Source organism: Pristiophorus japonicus, chromosome 4 (genome assembly GCF_044704955.1).
Source record: "Pristiophorus japonicus isolate sPriJap1 chromosome 4, sPriJap1.hap1, whole genome shotgun sequence".
NCBI classification, from domain to species: Eukaryota; Metazoa; Chordata; class Chondrichthyes; family Pristiophoridae; genus Pristiophorus; species Pristiophorus japonicus.
The window spans coordinates 53889249-53902169 of record NC_091980.1 but is presented as its reverse complement, the minus strand read 5'-3'; the positions used below and the strand labels follow the sequence as shown (position 1 = coordinate 53902169).

At 50.6% G+C, this 12921-nt stretch overlaps 1 protein-coding gene and 1 pseudogene across 2 annotated transcripts in view; both read left to right on the top strand.

Moving 5' to 3' along the window:
* LOC139262442 (sialic acid-binding Ig-like lectin 12) overlaps positions 1-12921 on the top strand; it is a 239010-nt pseudogene that overhangs the window by 45459 nt on the left and 180630 nt on the right.
* LOC139262906 (keratinocyte-associated transmembrane protein 2-like) overlaps positions 1-12921 on the top strand; it is a 49307-nt gene that overhangs the window by 807 nt on the left and 35579 nt on the right. The gene's annotated exons all lie outside the window — the stretch shown is intronic.

The following is a 12921-nucleotide window of genomic DNA, read 5'->3' as shown; positions in this document are numbered from 1 at the left end:
TTCCACAGCATTGAAAAAGTTCAAAGTCTACAAATAAGGACTGTCATGTATTCAACCAGCATTGTAACCCATGTATAATCTGACCTAAGTTGTACACTATGAGAACAATGACCACTAGGTGGGAGACACTCCTAACCTGGACCTTCAGGTATAAAAGGGGAAGCTCCACCCACCTTCATCACTTGAGTGCTAAGGAATAAAGGACAGGTCACAGACTGACCTCTCAAGCATGGGCCTCGTGTGCATTTATACTGTATAGTAAGGACGTATCAATGGCGACGAGTAACTGGGATTTAAACCACGCGAGCATGGCCACGAGCAGAACAGACGAGAGGTACTGTGTTAAGGAATGGTTGGGACAGAGATTCAACATTGTTAAAGCAGCACACAGTTCTCCAGGCAGACAAGGGCAATCGGGCATGCCCCAACATGTAGTCGAACCCAGAGGGGGAGTTCGACAGAGACAATGGCAAGCTGAACGGCGATTCACGCCATTGCAAGGGACAATGCGGCCAGTAATGGGGCCATCAACACCTGTTAATGGCGCATTCATGGACAGTCACAGGGGCAGTCAGGGACGATCGACTGGTAAGGGACCTTTTGTTTCAATCAACAGCTCATGTTGGAGGCGTGGAGGCACCCACTCAGCCGGAGTTTGCAGAGATGAGCAAAATACCTGCAGAAATTGCAGAAGTGAACGCTGGGGGAAATCGCTGGAAGCTGAAGTTCAGCGAGTTCATGTGGAGCACGTATACAGTTCATACACCAGGACGCCACCGATAATGATGAAAGTGCTCCTCAATGGCATCCCAGTATCAATGGAGCTAGACACGGGGGCCAGCCAGTCCCTGATGGGTATCAAACAGTTCGAAAAGTTGTGGGCATCCAAGGCCAGGAGGCCAAAATTATCGCCGATTGACGCACAGCTACGAACTTACACAAAGCAGATCATTCCGGTGCTAGGCAGCGCCACGGTAGTCGTGACCCACAAAGATTCGGAGAACAGGTTGCCACTCTGGATTGTCCCAGGAGACGGTCCCGCACTACTGGGGAGGAGTTGGCTTGCTGTCATGAACTGGAAATGGGGCGATGTCAATGCAATTTCCTCTGTGGAGTGAGTATCACAGATCCTGGACAAATTTGACTCATTATTTCAACCCGGCATCGGCACTTTCATGGGGGCTAAGGTACTGATTCACAGAAACCCGGACGCCAGGCCAGTACATCACAAGGCCAGAGCGGTGCCGTACGTGATGCGGAAAAAGATAGAAGGCGAATTGGACCGCCTTGTGAGGGAAGGCATCATCTCGCCAGTCGAATTCAGTGACTGGGCGAGCCCGATCATGCCGGTGCTCAAGGCGGATGGGTCGGTCAGGATATGTGGCGATTACAAGGCCACCATCAATCGGGTGTCACTCCAAGACCAGTACCCGCTACCGAGAGCGGAGGACCTCTTTGCGACGCTATTCGGTGGCAAACTTTTTTCAAAATTGGACCTGACCTCAGCTTACATGACCCAGGAGCTGGCAAGTGAGTCGAAGAAGCTGACCATCATCACGACACACAAGGGGTTGTTTGCGTACAACAGATGTCCGTTCGGGATTCGCTCGGCCGCCGCGATCTTCCAACGAAATATGGAAAGCCTCCTCAAGTCGATTCCAGGGATGGTGGTTTTTCAGGACGACATCCTCATCACGGGTTATGATACTGAAGAACACCTCCACAACCTGGAGGAGGTGCTACGCAAACTGGACTGGGTAGGTCTGCGACTGAAAAAGGCGAAGTGCGTCTTCCTAGCTCCAGAGGTAGAATTCCTGGGGATGAGTGTAGCAGCAGACGGGATCAGCCCTACTGCGTCCAAGACAGAAGCGATCCAGAGAGCACCCAGACCCCGTAACACGACGGAGCTGCATTCGTTCCTAATGCTCCTGAACTATTTTGGTAACTTTCTTCCCAAATTGAGCACGCTGTTGGAGCCGCTACACGTGCTCCTACGCAAAGGTCGCGAATGGGTCTGGGGGGACACCAGGAAAGGGCTTTTAATAGAGCACGCAATTTGTTATGTTCCAACAATCTGTTAACACTATACGACCTATGTAAGAAACTTGTGTTAACGTGCTATGCGTCGTCCTATGGTGTCGGGTGTGTGTTGCAGCATGTCAATGTCAAGGGTCAGTTACAGCCGGTAGCTTATGCCTCCAGGAGTCTGTCCCAGGCAGAAAGGAGTTACGGGATGGTAGAAAAGGAGGCGCTCGCATGTGTATATGCTGTAAAGAAAATGCACCAGTATCTGTTTGGCAGGAAATTTGAGCTGGAGACAGATCACAAACCCCTAACGTCCCTTTTGGCCGACAACAAGGCCATCAATGCAATCGGCCCGCATACAGAGGTGGGCACTCACGTTAGCCACCTATGACTATACAATTCGGCACAGACCGGGCACTGAAAACTGCGCCGATGCACTCAGCAGGCTCCCACTAGCCACCACTGAGGGGACTACCAAGCATGCTGCTGAGATGGTCTTGGCTGTTGAAGCTTTCGGAAGCGAAGGCTCACCCTTGACAGCCCGTCAGATTAAAGTCTGGACAAATAGAGACCCGCTATTGTCTCTATAGTCAAGAAATGTATCCTGAATGGGGACTGGGCACCATGTACAGGGCATGCCCTGAGGAATTTAAACCATTTCACAGGCGCAGAGATGAACTCGCGATTCAGGCCAATTGCCTACTGTGGGGAAACCGCGTAGTCATGCCCCAGATGGGCAGAGAGTTCATCCGCGAACTCCACAATGAGCACCTGGGCATTGTCATGATGAAGGCAATTGCCAGGTCACACGTTTGATGGCAAGGGATAGACGCAGATCTGGAACTTTGTGTTCGCAGGTGCAACACTTGTGCCCAGCTGGGCAATGCGCCCAGGGAAGCCCCCCTTAGCTCCTGGCCATGGCCTGCCAAGCCTTGGTCACGCATCCATGTGGACTACGCAGGTACTTTCATGGGAAAAATATTTTTGGTTGTAGTAGACGCCTACTCCAAATGGATCGAGTGTGTCATTTTAAATTCAAGCACAGCCTCTGCCACGGTAGAAAGTCTATGGGCAATGTTCGCCGCCCACGGTCTACCGGACGTCTTGGTCAGCGACAATGGCCCATGCTTCACAAGCACTGAATTCCAGGACTTCATGGCAGGCAATGGAATTAACCATGTCAGAACGGCACCGTTCAAGGCGGCCTTAAACGGCCAGGCAGAACGAGCAGTGCAGATAATCAAACAGGGGATGCTTATCACGCCTCCTGTTGGCCTACAGATCCCGACCACACTCGCTCACAGGGGTTCCACCCGCAGAGCTGCTCATGAAAAGGACGCTCAAAACCCGGCTATCCCTTATACACCCCACCATGAAAGAAATTGTCAAGAGCAGGCGCCAGCCACAATATGACTCCCATGACAGGAATGCGAGGGCGCGATGTATTGATGTAAATGACCCTGTTTTTGTCCTTAATTATGCTGCAGGGCCCAAATGGCTCGCAGGCACTGTGATTGCCAAAGAGGGAAATAGGATTCTGGTAGTTAAACTTACCAATGGACAAATCTGCCGCAAACACGTGGACCAAACAAAAAGGAGGTTCAGCAACCCCATAGAAGAAGCAGAGGAAGAACATGATGTAGAGTTCACTCCACCACAGGTGACTGAACACCGGAACCAAAGGGAGGAGAGCCCAATCACTGTGGGCAGTCTGGATAGGCCTGAGGCACCGCAAACAGCAGACACTCAGGCCAGCGTCCAACAACCGGAGCCCCAACTCAGGCGCTCCACAAGAGAGCGTAAATCACCAGAGAGACTTAACCTGTGATCCCAATAAGACTTTGGGGGGGAGGTGATGTCATGTATTCAACCAGCATTGTAACCCATGTATAATCGGACCTAAGTTGTACACTGAGAGAACAATGACCACTAGGTGGGAGACACTCCTAACCTGGACCTTCAGGTATAGAAGGGGAAGCTCCACCCACCTTCATCACTTGAGTGCTAAGGAATAAAGGACAGGTCACATACTGACCTCTCAAGCTTGGGCCTCGTGTGCATTTATACTGTATATTAGACGTATCAAGGACCTTTTTGTCAACTTGTGCCATAGGATATGCACTGAATATATGTGCTAAAACACAAAATATATGAGTAATTTTGGGATATTAAGGGAATCAAGGGATATGAGGATAGTGCGGGCAAGTGGAGTTGAGGTAAAAGATCAGCCATGATTCCATAGAATGGCAGAGCAGGCTCGAGGGGCCTGATGGCCTACTCCTGCTCCGATTTCTTATGTTCTTATGAGTGAGATTAATAACGCTTGTTGGGAAATGTTCTATGTGGCAATATATGGCAGTTAGCTGTGACTCGGTTACTCAACCATGAAACACCAGGACTGATTTGATGAGAATGATCAGGAGATCCAAGAGCTAATAGATTGCAAGCGCAGGGCATTTCTGAGCCTTAACCAACGTGGGAGCAGCAAAGCAGCATTACAGACGGCTCAGGGCTGAGGTCCAACAAAAAATCCCGGACCTAAAGAACAGGCGGTGGATGAAGAAAACACAAGAGATACAGCAGCTGGCCGACAACCATGATATGCGAGGATTCTTCACCGCAGCCAAGGCCACCTACGGGCCAAACACCCAAGGCCTCACCCCACTGCTGGCCAAGAACGGGGAAACACTCATCAAAGACACTGAGGCAGTCAGGGCCCGCTGGAAGGAGCACTTCGAAGATCTCCTCAATCGAGACTCTGCCTTTGACTCGAGTGTTCTCGACTCCATCCCGCAGCATGCTACCCGCCACCACCTCAGTGAGACCCCAACACTGCACGAGGTAGAAAAAGCCATAAGACAGCTTAAAAACAACAAGGCTATGGGTGCGGACGGAATCCCTGCTGAGGCATTGAAGTATGGCGGAGAGGCACTGCTGGCACAAATACACAACCTCATCTCACTCATCTGGAGGGAGGAGAGCATGCCGGGGGATCTCAGAGATGCAGTAATCGTGACCATCTTTAAAAAAAAGGGGACAAGTCTGACTGCGGCAACTACAGAGGAATCTCCCTGCTATCAGCCACTGGGAAAGTCGTTGCTAGAGTCCTCAACCGACTTCTTCCCGTGGCCGAGGAGCTCCTCCTGGAGTCATAGTGCAGATTTCGTCCCTTACAGGGCACAACGGATATGATTTTTGCAGCGCGACAACAACAGGAAAAATGCAGGGAACAGCACCAGCCCTTATACATGGCCGCCTTCGACCTTACAAAGGCCTTTGACACTGTCAACCGCGAGGATCTATGGAGCGTCCTCATCCGTTTCAGATGCCCCCAAAAGTTCGTCACCATCCTCCGCCTGCTCCACGATGACATGCAGGCTGTGATCCTCACCAATGGATCCATCACAGACTCAATCCATGTCTGGATCGGGGTCAAACAGGACTGTGTCATCGCCCCAACCCTCTTCTCAATCTTTCTTGCTGCCATGCTCCACCTCACAGTCAACAAGATCCCCGCTGGAGTGGAACAAAACTACAGAACCAGTGGGAACCTGTTCAACCTGCGCTGTCTCCAGGCCGGATCCAAGACCACCCCAACCTTTGCCTTCGAGTTACAGTACGTGGACGACGCCTGCGTCTGCGCACATACAGAGGCTGCACTCTAGGACATAGTCAACGTATTTACTGAAGCGTACGAAAGCATGGGCTTTACGCTAAACATCCGTAAGACAAAGGTCCTCCACCAGCCTGTCCTCACCGCACAGCACTGCCCCCCCAGTCATCAAGATCCACAGCGCGGCCCTGGACACCGTGGACCACTTCCCATATCTCGGGAGTCTCCTATCAACAAGAGCAGGCATCGACGACGAGATCCAACACCGCCTCCAATGAGCCAGTGCAGCCTTCTGCCGCCTGAGGAAAAGAATGTTTGAAGATCAGGCCCTCAAAACTGCCACCAAGCTCATGGTCTACAGGGCTGTAGTAATACCTGTCCTCCTATATGGCTGAGAAAAGCTGCTGGAGAAATATCACCAATGATGTCTCCGCAAGATCCTACAAATCCCCTGGGAGGATCAGCTCCGCTGGGCAGGCCACATAGTCCGCATGCCAGACACGAGACTCCCAAAGCAAGTGCTCTACTCTGAGTTCCTTCACTGCAAACGAGCCAAAGGTGGGCAGCGGAAACGCTACAAGTACACCCTCAAAGCCTCCCTGATAAAGTGCGACATCCCCACTGACACCTGGGAGTCCCTGGCCCAAGACCGCCCTAAGTGGAGGAAGTGCAACCGAGAGGGCGCTGAGCACCTCGAGTCTCAACGCCGAGAGCTTACAGAAATCAAGCGCAGACAGCAGAAAGAGCTTGCGGCAAACCAAATCCCACCCACCCCTTCTCAATGACTATCTGTCCCACCTGTGACAGAGTCTGTGGCTCTCGTATTGGACTGTTCAGCCACCAAAGAACTCGCTTCAGGAGTGGAAGCAAGTCTTCCTCGATTCTGAGGGACTGCCTTTGATGATATGGCAGTACATTATATTTGCAGTACGGTTTCTAATAATCTTGTTTGACCATAATTAGAAGTGGGGTTATCTTGTAATTTTGGCCACATGCTAATATTGATATGCCAAAATCAATTGTTGATACCTCTTCCTTAAAAAAAAATAATGGCCTGGAATTTGCTGTCAGCGGCAAAGCAAAGGCGATCGCTGCTGACCCCGAAGTAAGCTTCGCACAAAGATCTTGCAATCTCTGTCGAGAAGTTTGGGTTTTCTGATGCGTAATTCAAATCAACGTAGTAAAGTGGGAATCCCATAGTGAGAGCTGCTGTGACATCAGCAAACTATCTAAGCAGCCAATCAAAATGCAGAATTTGCACACAGCAAACAAGGAAATGAGTAAGCTCTTAAAATTCTAACTTTTAAAAAAGGTTAGAGAGAGCAAATCAAAGATTGGAGCTCTCACATGGGGAAAAGGCAAACCTTTAAAAAAAATTATTTTCATCTTTATTTAAGTTTCTTAATTTTAATTTTTAGTAAAATGGATAAATTTGACACTGCTCTAAACTAAAATTCGCTTTTGAGGACCGTAACCATTGTTCAGCAGTCAATACGCTGTGAAAACTCCAGTTGCATCTAATCCCTTTGGGTCTGACTTTTAATGGGCTATTTAATTACTGCACAAGAGCCGAAGTTTTCATTCGTTTCCATGATTTGAGAGATGTCACTGATTGCCGGCTCTGTGGGTGGAATACACAACACAGCCTGTGGAGGAGAAGTGAATGACAGACTGACTTCAGGATTTCTGCTTTAGGCTGTGCATGTGCTAAATCTTAAAGTTGCGGCCAATTTTAAATGTGGAATGAAGGAAAACACAGCCAGTTAGTCGTCATCAGGACTGCAAATTCTGGGCCAAAATAAACTGGAATGACTAGTTATTGCCTGCACACCCAATTAAGAAAAGTTATCTTGTTTCCAACGAGTGAATTGAGTTCAAGGATCCCATTGTCGGGCAAGGCTTTTGAAGGAAAGTTGGTTGTTCTTTTAAGAAGGAATTCTATATTATGGGGCCAAAATTACCCTGTTTTGAGACTGCTGTTAGCGTCTCCAGGATGGGGCGCAAAATGGTTTTCGCCTGGGCGCGACGCTAAAATCGCCCCCCCACGGATTTGGGCAGGGTTTTTGCGGAGACGGTACGAGGTAGCCTCCTCGCTCCTGCCCGAAGTGCCCCATTCGGTTGCGGGCGCAGATTATGACGTCATCGCCATGCGCATTGCCCTGTCACCGCCCCGGAAGTGAAATTCGGCCGCGCACCCTCACTTACCACTGGACGGTGACAACAACAGCTTTCGCTGTCGAGTTGCAGTCGGGAATCGGCTGGAGCAGCACTATTTAAAGGCGCCATCTTGAAGCAAAATTTCTGTCGGCCATTACTTTTCTCTGCTTTCCAACATAGGCAGAGCGGCTGGTGGACCGATCGCAGCAATTTATACTTCAAGGACTGTTCTGCCTCCTAACTATTCCGCTCAGGGAAGATTTGATATTAAACCATTTCGCTCTCTTCATGGGGGCTGTGTTGGCACTTGACCTCCTGCTCCAATGTCACAGTTGGAGGATACTTAGGCGAAGACAATGTCAGAGAGAAAGGCAAGGAGAGGCACAGGGAGCAAGGCACAGATAAAGGCAGATACTAAGACAGAGAAATGTGGCCAGAGGGAGAAGGCACCACAGGGCTGGCAACAGGAGGCCTTATTCTCCCAGAGTATTCTGGCAGCAATTCTCCGACATTAATTTCACCGAGGAGCAGTGTGTGTGAGGGCTGCGCTTCAACAAGGACGTGGTCACAGAATTCTGCCATCTGCTACAACCAGAACTCGAACCCCTGTTCATGGTGAGGATGGCAGTCAAAGTCATCATTGCGCTCAATTTCTACATCAATAGATCTTTCCAGGGTGTGACAGGAGACCGGAGACATCTCCAAAATCTCCCAGTTTGATGTCCATTGCTTCATCCACGAGGTCAAAGAAGGAGGAGGGACTACATCCCCTTCCCCAGAAGCAGCACAAGCGTGCATGTGGCTTTGCCAGGATAGCGGGCTTCCCCATGGTGCAGGGTGCCATTGACTGCACCCACGTCGCTTTGTGGACACCTGATCCCAATCCTGAGGTATTCCATAACCGCAAAGGCTTCCACTCACTGTGCAGCCGTCAATGCCCGCTATCCTGGCACGATGCTTTCACCCTGCACCAGACCGGTGTGCCAGCTCTGCGCCAGCCACCAAATCAAGCTTGCTTGGAGACGAGGGCAATCCACTATCATGACTCCCCTCCGCAAACCCACCACTCCTGTCCAGCACCCAGTACTGGAGGACTCCTCCCAAGCGGTCAAGGCAGCGGAACCGTTGCTTCAGCACTCAAATGGTCTGCTCAATGATATTCCTGGTGGCGGCATGGCCTGGAAAGCTCGGCTGTAGGCTGCACCACCTCAGGCTGGATGACGGCCAGCGACAAGTGCAATGGCAGAGTAGCAGTGGTGGGTTCAGGAATGCAGGTTTCTGCTCCACTGAATCACTGCCACTCCCCCGGGGCAGTACCTCACCATCCCCACGAATCTGCTGGAGCACAGTTTGGTGAGCTGCTGCGATATCCTGAGATCACTGGTGGACTGTGGTGGACACAGCGCTGATGGTAGCGGTCAGAGCACGCGTGGCATCCAGCTGAGACTGCGTGAGAGCAGTCTGAGACTCGATGCCAGCACTCACTGACTGCATGACAGCACCAAGACGTTGTGTAGCATTAACCTGGGACTACATGAGAGCAGTCTGAGCTTCGATGCCACCAACCATCGTCTGCATTACAGCAATAAGACGTTTAGTTGCTTCCGCGGGAGTCCACTGTCTGTAGATTGGCAATGATGGGCACCATGGTGTGTGCAGAGCTCTGTGCAATGCTGGAGGTGGACGCCTCCGCGCTCTTTGCCATAGCGGAGAGGCTCTCGGGCACCCATGATGTCAGAGTGCATGGCCATCTTCCTTTGTGTGAATGCCTCCCCATCGAGGACCTCATTTGGGTCCGTATGGGGAGATGGCTCCTGGGGTTCCCTTTCCCCTTTGCCTTGCTGTAGCCTGCTAGGCCCTGGTGCATCACCCAGTGTAGATCCCTCTACTAAGCTAACCTCTAATGAACACATACTTCCAGTCTCTGAGCTGGTGCCTGCGGATGAGAGATGCAGTGATGCAGTGCTCGGCTCCTCCTACCATCTCCCTCCACAATGCTCAGGTGCAGGATGGACAGCTGCCTGGTTCTCTGAAAGCATAAATGGCACAAGACTCACGTTAAGGTTAGGGCAATGATGCAGGAATGGAGCAAGGAATGCAGATGGTATCGAGCTGGAAAGTGATAAAACATGCTGGTGTGGGGTGGGGGTAGTGGTATGAAAGAAGGAGAGGGGATAAAGATATTGTTGTTGCTCCCAGTGGGGTCGCGTCTCCACCGGCTGTGGCGCCCACCACCTACGGGCCCATGAGCCACGGCACTCGCTCCTCAAGGTCAGAGAGGGATCTCAGGTCAGGTTCCCCATCTCTAGTCCTATGCTGCTCCCGTCTGTTATGTGCCATCTTGGCTTGCAAAAGAAACGGACTTGTGTGAGTAAGAGTCCAGCAATATATGTGGAAGATGTGCCTTGTCGTCATTGAATAGCTGTGAATGTAGGCAAGGCATGAGATGAGGATGTGAGTGTGAGTATCTGCAGATGCTTGGTGCTTAAGTGGTGTGGAAGTGATAGTTTGCACACTGTGCAAACTGACAGAGGTTGATAGGCTGGTATGGAGGAGGTGTGGAAGCTTGTACAGGTGCAACCTCCCAAGTCCGGAAACATCGGGACCGAGGCCGTTCCGGATTTCAGAACAGGAATCCGGAAACCCTTGGGCAGACTTTCGTGTACCTGTATTTTCCGACAGAGTGCTGACCCGACCGAGGAGGGAACACCGGAGGCAACTGGGAGAAGAGGAGCAGCCAGCCCAGGTCACAGCACGCCAACCCGACTCGATCTGAGTTAACTTTGCTTCCTATTTTTTTTAAAAAGTCTGGTTTTCGGAACATATTTCCGGATTTCGGATGGCCCCTCCTCCGATCTGCGCGATGTCCGGATTTTGGAATCTTCCGGTTTTTGGAACTCTGATTTGGGAGGTTGCACCTCTACTCACTTTCACCACTCGACATAGGTCATTGAATTCCTTGCGGCACTGGGTGAGGCTTCTCTGTACCTCAGTGCTGGCCGACACCTCCCGGACCACCTCTTGCCACGTGGCACGGAAAACTTGTGGTGATCGCCACCTTCCCGAGACAGTGAACAGGGAATCCCTCCTGGCCTCCAGAGCCACATTGCTGAATCTTGTGGCCCTCTCCCTTGAAGGGGGATTTCCAGCAGCCATTTCAGTTCCTTCCTGAACTCCAGTGATGAGTGAATGACTGCAACAATGCTGAAAACGAGCATCACCAGGTTCAAATGACCACCCCATTGGAGTTAAGGATTGAAGGCTGATTGATGAATGGAACTCAGCTGAAATTGGATAAGTGGCTGTAAAAACTCTTTTTGGAATAAGTGGCTGTAAATAGCGCCTCTGCAGTACCCAGCTGAGGCCATTAGCACCTCATTTACCACCCTCCCTCACTTCTGTCCAATTTGGCAACCCATCTTGCCGGGCGCTAAAATTCCTGAGTAAAAAAATTACTGCCCCATGTGTTCGCTACCGAATTTCGCCCCCATGTGTGTAAGTTGCGGTAACAAGGCTACTTTAGAAATATTATTTCTAGGTTAAAATACTTTTTAAATGCCTTGGCTCAGAAGCTTTCTGTGACTTTTAGTAATTTAATTAACTTCTGATATTTCCAGGGAATTTTCTATTGCATTATTTTGAGTCATATGACTCTCCATAAAGAAACCTCATATTGTGATATACTGAGCCAATTTAAAACCTCTGTGGTTAGTTTCTGTGATAATTGTACTGGAAATAGTAACATTTTAAAAAATCAATATAAAGCACAGTCGACTTGACTGAGGTCAGATCTGCTTTTACACTGGTAGCTTTGTGCTGTTATAAGTATAGTATTGCTGGGTAACTGCACCGCCATCGAAAGGCCACTTTAGTGAATTGAAGAGGATTTACTGTGATTGAAAGGCTGCATTAGAGAGAGCAGCGTGCGGCCGCCCGGCCCTGAAATCGGCATGATCCCGGCCTGCAAGACCATCAGCAGGCCGGGGCCATCAGAGGGAGCAGCGTGCGGCGGCATACCACTGCAGGAGGGTGTCGGCTGCAAAGTCAGGTCGCTAATTGCAGTGTGGGCAGGCACAACAGGAGGGGCGAAGTGACTGCGGCAAGAGTTTGTAGAAGGAAATGACCGGGGCCCAGGAGAGGCATGAGTTCAGAGCCCAGAAGAGGCGAGGGCCCAGGGGCAGCACGAGCCAGCTCACACTACTATATGTGTGCGCACTAGGTCCGTGCAGCAGAGCTGGTCTCCAGTCGTCTTGGGTAATCCTTGCCACTGGACCAAGACCTAGCTCTGTCAAGCCCATTTGGTGGCTGGTGTGCAACGGCCACCACACGTAAAAAAAATCCAAGCACAGGCATCTTCCACCCTCCAAGATGTAGTTCGGGATCTGGAATATTAGGTCCTTCATTGAAACACCTGTGAACTCATCCTTTTTGGCGTGGAAGCAAGTCATCCTCGTTTCGAGGGACTGCCTATGATGATGATAATGATGATGATGCTTTTTAGTATAAACCATTCTGGTTGAAGTGTGGAGGCATGGCAATGAAGCAAAAGCCAATTTCTAAAGCATGCTGGTTTATAAATAGTGTAAGCTGCTACATCAGCACTGATGTAATGTAACTGCCCCTAGTGCGCCAGTGTAGCCTTTGGCTGCGTGAGGAAAAGAGAGTTTGAAGATCATGCCCTCCAAACTGCCACCAAGCTCATGGTCTACAGGGCTGTAGTAATACCCGCCCTCCTGTATGGCTCAGAAACATGGACCATGTACAGTAGACACCCCAAGTCGCTGGAGAAATACCACCAAAGATGCCTCTGCGAGATCCTACAAATCTCCTGGAAGGACAGACGCACCAACATTAGTGTCCTCATCCAGGCCAACATCCCCAGCTTTGAAGCACTGACCACACTTGATCAGCTCTGCTGGGCAGGCCACATTGTTCACATGCCAGATACGAGACTCCCAAAGCAAGCGCTCTACTCGGAATTCCTTCACGGCAAACGAGCCAAAGGTGGGCAGAAGAATCGTTACAGGAACACTCTCCAAGCCTCCTTGAAAACGTGCAACAACGCCACTGACACTTAGGGCGATCTTTGGCCAGGGACTCCCAAGTGGAGGAAGTGCATCCGGGAG